Below are 10,117 nucleotides of genomic sequence, written 5' to 3'. Positions count from 1 at the left end.
GCCTTATTCTAAAATGTATTAAATCGTTTTTTCACCTCATCAATCTACACACAATACCCAATAATGACAAAGCAAAAACAGTTTTATTGAATTTTTTGCTAATTTATTTAAGATAAAATGAAATATCACATTTTCATAACTATTCAGAACCTTTACTCAGTACTTTGTTAAATCACCTTTTGCAGTGATTACAGACTCGAGTCTTCTTGGGTATGACACTACAAGCTTGGCACACCTGTATTCGGGGAGTTCCTCCCATTCTTCCTTCAAGTCCGGGCTCTGGCCGGGCCACTCAAGGACATTCAGAGACTTGTCCTGGAGCCACTCCTGCGTTGTCTTGGCTGTGTGCTTAGGGTCCTGTAGGAAGCTGAACCTTTGCCCCAGTCTGAGGTCCTGAGTGCTCTGGAGCAGGTTTTCATCAAGGATCTCTGTACTTTGCTCCATTCATCTTTGCCTTGATCCTTACTAGTCTCCCAGTCCCTGCTGCTGAAAAACATCCCCACAGCATGATGATGCCACCACCATGCTTCAATCAATCAAATGTATTTATTAAACCCTTTTTACATCAGCCGATGTCATAAAGTGCTATACAGAAACCCAGCCTAAAACCCCAAACAGCAAGCAATGCAGATGTAGAAGCACTGTGGCTTGGAAAAACTCCCTAGAAAGGCAGTGTCGTGACGTTGGTACCATTAATGCGATGGTGATTATTTTATCAAATCAATGAACTATGTTTAATTATTACAATGATTCAATGAATCATGTCACAAGTATTAACAATCTTTAGCAATCTTGAGGCACCACAGAAAAAGTTTGTTTAATGAGTTACCGTTTCCCAAATTAACTCCAAAGATATAAATAGTCATACGTGGTGTGATCATGGTTCATGACTTCTAATAACTTTCCTCCTGAATGGACAGTTCTATTTATTAGTGGCATGTGTGTTAATCATCAGAAGAGTGTTCTGGAGATTCCCTTACGTGTTGCAATCTGCGTGACTACTAACTCCTCTATCACTGTTATCAATAGCAATTTGACTTGTGTGGTCCCTAACCTTCTTACTGATTGTGGCTGGTCTGACTGTGCTGGCATTGGTACTGGTACTCAAGGGGACCAGTTATCCTACTGACTTATTCTGAAATGTTATCCTACCGGAACACATGAGTATAGCATTTTACTAGTTGCTGTGATATCTCAGATTTGTTCTCAGGTTCTCATTGGGAAGTTTTCAGCTAGATTTGTTTCCTGCTTTGGCTGCCTCGTACAGTGTTGCATGTAGTCTCAACCCCCCCACTGGCCTCGATGAGGATCATCATGGGTCTGGAATAGTATTTCCCCCCTTTGTGTCTCAGGACCGCCCCACCAGCGGTTGGTGTTGGCACAAACAAAAAGATATAACCCTATGTATGTGTTGTCAGCGGCCACGTTATTAGATTGGCTGTAACCTTTCAACCAAATCTCCTGGTGTGCTGTCGACAGATACCCCTTTTAGATGATTGCGTTGCAGCTAGCTTTAGGGGAAGACAGTGTGGTCAGTGGAGAAAGCACTGTGACCTGTGACCATATGTGAATGGTTATCCAATCCATTAGTGGGAGTAAGCGATCCATCAAGTCTGCTCCGAGTAGCAGGGGTTCAGATTCGAGGCTGGTAACATACACAAGGTGAACAGGCGATACGTCCTGGAAGTGTAGTTTCAGCATGAGTCTCAATGTGAGAGGCGAGGCAGTGTGACAGGCGAGGCAGAGTGAAACCTCAAAGTGTAGTGTCGGATCGTTCCCTTTTTAACCAACATTTAGTTGGCTTCAAAGCCCTTTTGAGATCACTGAACATAGTTTGAGAGATGAGCAATATTGTCGAGCCCGAATCAATTACCATATGAGAGGTTAAGCAGTCCTCCGGGACTGTTTCCAGGTATGGCCATTTTGAGTTTCATTTAGTGGACATATTCCCCACAAAGTGGAGTGGTTGTTCGCAACGACGTAATGTGTCATTTCTGTTCAAGGTGAAAGCAGATCGACTTTTCGGGTTTTGAATTGACTTGGCTTTTGTGAAGCTTTTGACCTTTTTCTTCACAATTTTTGTATCAGAGTGTCATGAGAATTTTCAATCCCAATAATGATAATTAAACAATCATTTAATCTTTGACCAATTTCCTGAGGTTTGTAAGACCCCGGGTTCAATAATAATTGGGCAAAGTCTCAGATTTTATAAAAGGTTCATTGATCTTTATTCACGAGAGCTCTAAAGTCAAAAATGAGGACCCAATCCTTTTATAATACACACACACATTCCTATCTTTAGACCACTCCCTGCTCAAACAACCAGTACATTTCCACTAACCACAAAGAACCATACATTTTGTCACATCCTTCAAGGCTTTCACCTCCCCTCCCCCGCTGGGGCCCTCTTGGTTTGAAAACCTCTAATGATTTTCTATTATCAACTCTACAACTTCACTCTGCTTACATCTCTACTAAAGAATATTATATCCTAGTATTAAAATTCTAACAGATCTACACACATCCTCGTTTTATCTTCTCATGATTCTCAAACATTTCACACTATCATACAATTTCAGAGTGGAACACTTTAGCCATTATTCTAAAACATACAAAGTATTCTATCAATCCACCCTTTGACTAAATGTTACACACTGATACTTAAATTTTTATTACAAAATAAAGTCATACCAAATCAAACCATTAAATGTATATACATCATCTACCTACTACTTCCAACCATAACACTTCTGTTTAGAACATTAACTTCTGTTTACTAACATCAAGGCGGTGACCCGATCCTGTAGGTTCATGCTCTACAACATTCGCAGAGTACGACCCTGCCTCACACAGGAAGCGGCGCAGGTCCTAATCCAGGCACTTGTCATCTCCTGTCTGGATTACTGCAACTCGCTGTTGGCTGGGCTCCCTGCCTGTGCCATTAAACCCCTACAACTCATCCAGAACGCCGCAGCCCGTCTGGTGTTCAACCTTCCCAAGTTCTCTCACGTCACCCCGCTCCTCCGCTCTCTCCACTGGCTTCCAGTTGAAGCTCGCATCCGCCACAAGACCATGGTGATTGCCTACGGAGCTGTGATGGGAACGGCACCTCCATACCTTCAGGCTCTGATCAGGCCCTACACCCAAACAAGGGCACTTCGTTCATCCACCTCTGGCCTGCTGGCCCCCCTACCTCTGAGGAAGCACAGTTCCCGCTCAGCCCAGTCAAAACTGTTCGCTGCTCTGGCACCCCAATGGTGGAACAAGCTCCCTCACGACGCCAGGACAGCGGAGTCAATCACCACCTTCCGGAGACACCTGAAACCCCACCTCTTTAAGGAATACCTAGGATAGGATAAAGTAATCCTTCTAACCCCCCCCCCCTTAAAAGATTTAGATGCACTATTGTAAAGTGGTTGTTCCACTGGATATCATAAGGTGAATGCACCAATTTGTAAGTCGCTCTGGATAAGAGCGTCTGCTAAATGACTTAAATGTAAATGTAAATGTAATGTAAATGTTTAGGATTTTCATTATGATTTTCATTGAAAAAACAGTCTTTCTAAACATTGAAAATAGTCTCATTTAATTCGGGCTCCTCAGAATCGAATGAATCCGCAGTGTCCACCAGGTCTGGATATCTATAGTGTTCAATCCATTGGTCAGACTCTGGGATGGGCCTGTACCTCACCATCTGCTGAGTCACTGCATTCTCCAATACCTTGCTCACCAAACCTCAGACACAGGGAATAAAACAACAACCACATAATACCAGCATACCCATACACACAATAGCAGCCTCCAAGATGGTAGTGACTATGGTTTTCCATTTGCCAAACATTTCATCAAACCACCCTGTCACAGATGTATTAACCCCTGAGTTCTCAGGCCATTCTTCACTTAGTGCGGTCAACCCAGCCAAGGCTCTAGTTACAGTCCCCTCTGGTGATACATTATTAGGAATAAAAGTACAGCAACCCCCCACCATTCTACAAACCCAACCCATTTCTGCCAATAACATATCGAGAGCCAACCTATTTTGCCAGGTCATGAGAGAGGTGGCGGATAATTGGTCAGAGATTCCCTTCACTGCATCTCTAGTCTGATTCACAAATCTTTGTTGATTATAATAGATATAGTTTATCCAATCCACATTCTTTTTTTATCATAACCCACCAAAAGAAAGTAGTAGTGAACCCTTCCCCTCTTTGATTCAACGCCTTGTATTCATCGGGTACTCCCCTAGGGATCCCTATGGAATCCATCCATATGGAGCAACCCTCATCTAGGACCAGACTTCTCTTATTTCTTTCTATTTTACTCACAACTGGCTGTTGATGACTAATCCTCACTGGTTGAACCAATAACACCGGGGCGCAAGTACCTACCCACCCTTTTGGTAGCATCTGCCTTATGTGTAGTCTGTGGCATTGGAGCAGTCAACATAGTTGGTCGCCCGGTGGAACATGCATAACAATTGGTTTGGCCCAGAGCCCTGGCCGTGTAATTCATCCACCTTAACCAGAGATTTTCATCTGGTATTCCTTCTATCTCCCCTTGGTTCCTTTCTTGGAGAAGGAAATCCTTCACATCAGGTAGACTAGTAGAACCAAAGGAATTTCCACCTGAATGATCAACTCGATTTGTTCCTAGTAATGGATTTACTACAGGATATTTCATTGTGGTGTCTGTCAATTGAAATGATAGGCAGGTATCCTTGCCATACTCATCAGCGCATGTCATATACTTCATCTGCATGTCTCTCCTAGTTACTTTTTGTATAGTTACTACTATTCCCAACATACATGAGGGAATATCCTTATTCCATTCAACACCCCATCGTGCACTCCATTTCCAGATATTAGTCTCATATTCCCTGCCCCATGTGTGTTTAAATACCTGGGATCAGGAACACGTGGACATAGTTGGTTGACACAGGTATAAGGGGGTGTTGTCGTCCGTTATCTCCTTATAACAGTAATCCCACCCGTTAGTCATATTTAGTACCCTTATCTTACATTTCGCGTTTTGTCCTTCTCTAACCCCTATTGTATATGTCACTCTCCCTTGCCTGTCCTTATTTTGAGTAGTTTGTCTTTCGCTTCTCAACAATGGTAAATTCGGTACGATTTATGCCGACTGGTGGTGGATCTGGATGTATTAAGAATATTATTACCGTAATTTCCAGACTATAAGCCGCAACTTTTTTCCCACGCTTTGAACCTCGCGGCTTAAACAATGACGCGGCTAATATATGGATTTTTCCCGCTTTCAATGTTGTTTTTTTTTTAAAAACACATTCTGTGACGTGCTCAGTTTTTTGGTGGCATGAAGCTTTCATTAGACCAATGAAATTGCCAAACGGGTTAAGGTCAAACAACTTTTTTGTTTACTGTTTAGATTAAATCGAGCGCTCTCAAACTTACCATCATTCTGATTACGGTAGTCATTTTGTCACCCTCATCATGGCAAAGACACGGAGAAATGCATATGATGCAGCTTTCAAGTTGAAGGCGATTGATCTGGCTGTTGGAAAAGGAAATAGAGCTGCTGCACGGGAGCTTGGTCTTAATGAGTCGATGATAAGACGTTGGAAACCGCAGCGTTAGGAATTGACTCAGTGCAAAAAGACAACTAAAGCTTACTGCTAATTATAATTTTTTTGTTACCAGCCGTGTTTCGTTAAAGCCTATTTATTTTTGTTACAAGCCGTGTTTCGTTAAAAGCCTGTGTAAAGTTAATTTGTTTCAATGTAGGCACCTGCGGCTTATAGACATGTGCGGCTTGTTTATGTTCAAAATATATATATTTTTTTAATTCAGTGGGTGCGGCTTGTATTCAAGTGCGCTCAATAGTCCGGAAATTACGGTAGTACTATGATGCATCTTAGGGTCCCCCATATTCCCAAAAACCGCCAACCCTCTCCTGCCTGTAGCCTATCTGCCCGGAACCACCCCATACTCACACTCTTGGAGCACACACAGTGATGACAGGTCAGGTTAGGGAATCTTCGTTAACTTCTCAGGGCTGCGTGGGACTCTACCGTCCCACCCACGGTTCACACTATTCAACAGCCAGTGAAATATCAGGGTGGCATATTCAAAACAACAAAATGTCATAATTCAAATTTCTCAAACATACAACTATTTTACACCATTTTAAAGATAAACCTCTCCTTAATCCAACCACATTGTCCGATTTCAAAAAGGCTTTACGGCGAAAGCATAAAGTTAGATTATGTTAGGACCGTGCCAACACAAGAAAAACCACACAGCCATTTTCCTAGCAAGGACAGGCGTCACAAAAAACAGAAAACCAGCTAAAATGATGCACTAACCTTTGACGATCTTCATCAGATGACACTCCTAGGACATCATGTTACACAATACATGCATTTTTTGTTCGATCAAGTTCATATTTATATCCAAAAACCCCATTTTACATTGGCGTGTGACGTTCAGAAAATGTATTCCTCCCAAAACCTCAGATGAATCAGCACATCAATTTACAGAAATACTCATCATAAACGTTGACAAAATATATAACAATTATTTAAAGATTTATAGATTAACTACTCCTTAATGCATCCGCTGTGTCAGATTTCAAAATAACTTTACGGACAAAGCACATTGTTCAATATTCTGAATACAGAGCTCAGCCATCAATGCAAGCTATACAGTTAGCCGTCAAGCCACGGCGTCGTCAAAACTCTAAAATACTGTTATAAATATTTTCTTACCTTTGCTGATCTTCGGCGGAATGCACTCGGAAGGACTCCCACTTCCACAAGAAATGTTCATTTGTTCGATAAAGTCCATCATTTATGTCAAAATAAATCCATTTTGTTCGTGCGTCCAGATCACTATTCCAAAAGGCATGATGCGCGTCCATCCATCATAGATGAAAAGTTATAAAGTTCCCTTAGCATTTGTAGAAACATGTTTTGTGGTTTCGTGGTAGAAACCGTTGTTGTGTGTCATGTCTCAACTCTCCAATATCTGATAATGTACCCTCTAACTCGAGTGAGTGCTCCTAGTCAAACTTCAAAACCCAGATGCCAGGGCTCTTAGCGTTGCGTGCTTTTGATGATGCCTTAAAAGCTGTCCTTGCAAGCTCTCTGAGTTGTAAAATAGGCAAGACAACGTGGGCTGTAGGGCCCAAGTAGGTAATGAAGGTGGGATACATGTTCGACAGAAACATTTGTTTGAATGGTAACAGCTCTTCCATTCCTGTTTCAGTGAGTAGGCCAAAGTAAGCTGAACGAAGCCTATGATAGTAAGCTTGTGGGTGTTCATTCTGAGCTTGTTTGACAGTGTTAGCCAGTGAGCTGTTGTGTTTGCGAGTCGCAGAACCACTGAAATTCAATTTCAAAGCTGTGGCAAGTTTAGCATAGTTGTTTTGCACGTGTTGCTGTGGTAAACGAATGAACCTCGTCACGTGTCTATTCGACGTTCGCGTCAACAGGTAAAGCCTGTCATCCAAGGCGTCCTCTTTGTCTGCTAGGAACGTCTCAGTGTTGTTTGGCTGACCTGGAATGGGGTCAAAGGTGCGGAAAGTTTTGACGGGTTTGCAGGTAGAGGTCTTTTGTACGCAGCGAGAGATTCAGTGATGAGATTTCCTCCGCTTGCTTAAAAATCAATATTTCCATCTTCATCACCTGAGTTCTCTCATCATTCATTTGGTCAGTGACTTCCATGAGTTCTGCTGATTTGTCATCCAACTTAGTCATTGTGTTCATTAATACATTGTCTTTGGTTTGCAGCATTTGGACTCAGGGGCGGAAATTCCGGGGGGGGGGGGCGGGGGGGACACGACCCCCCCATCCTGGGAAAAATATGATTTGTCCCCCCCAATATATCACTGAAACATAACTATGTAATTTAAATAATATTAATAATATGCAATGAAAGCAATTGTGCTGATTATAGACACTTAATAGCGTGTTTTTAAGTTTTAAAAGATTGCGACCCCCCCACCCTTTGCCTCACAATGGTTTGATCCACTGCCAGTTCCTTAGCTTGCTAGGTAACAGAGAGGTCGTATCTACTGTCTGATAGGCACTCAATGCACGTAACTGACGTGAGGTTAATCCAGTCAATCGCGCACACACACTAGCTGAATATGCAGAGCTAGCGCGCAAATATTAACTATTAAGCTTGCTAGTACCTATTCCATTTATGTGGCGTCGTCAAAGATGGAATCTTTGCTATCGTCAATTTATTCCAAGATCAGCATGCAGATGATGTAAGTTAGTGCTTCAAAGTCCCTGTGATAAGGTTAGCGATAAACTGAAATCCAAACTGAACAGAACTACACTCTCTTCTACCATTGTCTTAAATATATTTAATGGTCTCGTTGCAAAAGCTAAATTGTCGCAAGGAAACTTTTATTTATTTATTTTATTTCACCTTTATTTAACCCGGGTAGCAAAGATTATAGCAAACACCACTGAAACTGAATTGGTGCTCGCTAGCTTTGCAAATTCAGCTATTGTTGGAAGCCAGCCAATATGAAACAAACTATTAAAATTACAAAAGGTTGCAGCATATGTTGTGTAAATGGTGAACTCATACAGCTGTCAACTCTTGTCATTTTAATCCGTTTCACATTTGCTAGCTACCTTTTAGATCGAAGCCCAAATAGAATGATTGAACATGATAGAAGCCCATCTCCTACTGTAAATAACCTACACACTGTGTGTGTGTGTAGCCAGCCAGGTAGAAAAATGGCAGAAAAATAAAAGACGGACATCAGAGTATTTTTCAATACACCAAAACGCATAGTAAGAACCCTAGTAGCCTAATATCTCAAAGACTAGTTGATAAAATGTTCATAAGAAAGAAATGAAATTCTAATGGAAATGTTTCACAATGATGTCATTAGGCAGAGCAGGCAACAGATGGCACACAGACAGCAGAGTTGAGGACAGATATGCAGGGACAGACTGGCAGAGACAGGGAGTCTCAGGTAAGTTTGTTGAGTCTTTGTTTGGCAACATTATGAAAGGTTCTCCATTTTTTTTTACTTGTAAAATAGGAACATAATTTGAAAATGCCATGGATACCCCCACTCTCAACTTAAACTGGTGACTGAACTAAGATTTGTTAAAGGCAATGGTATTGCTGTTGTGATTAGTTGTGTAGTTTTGGGTACCGGTAGTTAGGAGTACGGCAAACACCTTATTTCTTTGGTTCCTCAATATACATTTACCATATTACAATGTAGGCTATGTGTTACAGCACTACTTTTGGTGTCCCCCTCAGGAATTGCTCTTGAGAAAATTTCATGTAATTGTCCCGTCCAAAGTTGATATCAGATGTTCGCCCCTGTTTGGACTAGAACATTATTGCTTTGAGTAACGTTCATCAAAACTGCATGCATGTTATCAAATTGCGCGCTCCTGTTTATAGATAACTCGACAGATTTATCTAGTTTAGCGTGGACATCATCGTATTTAGTATTGTCTAAATCAAGTTGTTCCTGTAGAAAACGATTTTGTTGAAGAGTTTGTGCTCGTTCATCATCATAAGTATTTGCAATTACTTTTTAATTGTTCAGTTTTCAAACGCAGTTCCTCGGCTAGCAAAATGTTTTCACTTCCTGCTTTTGTCATTAGTTGCTTGGTTCTCTCCACCTGTCCCTTCATATCAGGCATTTCTTGCTCATGCTTCTGCTGAGCACTGCTGGATCGATGCCAGTCTCTGATGGCGATACATAAGGGCTAAAGTGGAGAGAACCTTTACAATGCCTGCATCCGACGGTTGATTTTGCGAGCGTTTTCGCAATTCCTGCTGTTTTTCCTCTAATGTCATAGTTAGGGTTTGTATCGCTGCTGAGGTCAGTGATCAATCCTTTTATGGGTGAGGGTTCACTAATTAGAGGGGGACTGCGAACCACCCCCTCTGATAGCTTTCACATTCTTTAAAAAATGTGGAGCTGCAAAAAACTATTTGAATCTATTTAAAGACGTTAATGAACCATCAATACTGGATCGGTAATGTGGGAGTTGGACGTGAATAAATTTGCAAAATAAAATGTAATTGATTAATCAATGTTAATAATGAATCATACCTGTATATGCCATTTGGGAATTAAACTTCAATTAACCTTAATATGG

This window comes from Salmo salar, chromosome 05 (genome assembly GCF_965601325.2).
Source record: "Salmo salar chromosome 05, fSalSal1, whole genome shotgun sequence".
In the NCBI taxonomy this organism is placed as follows: Eukaryota; Metazoa; Chordata; class Actinopteri; order Salmoniformes; family Salmonidae; genus Salmo; species Salmo salar.
This window is presented reverse-complemented; position numbering follows the sequence as displayed.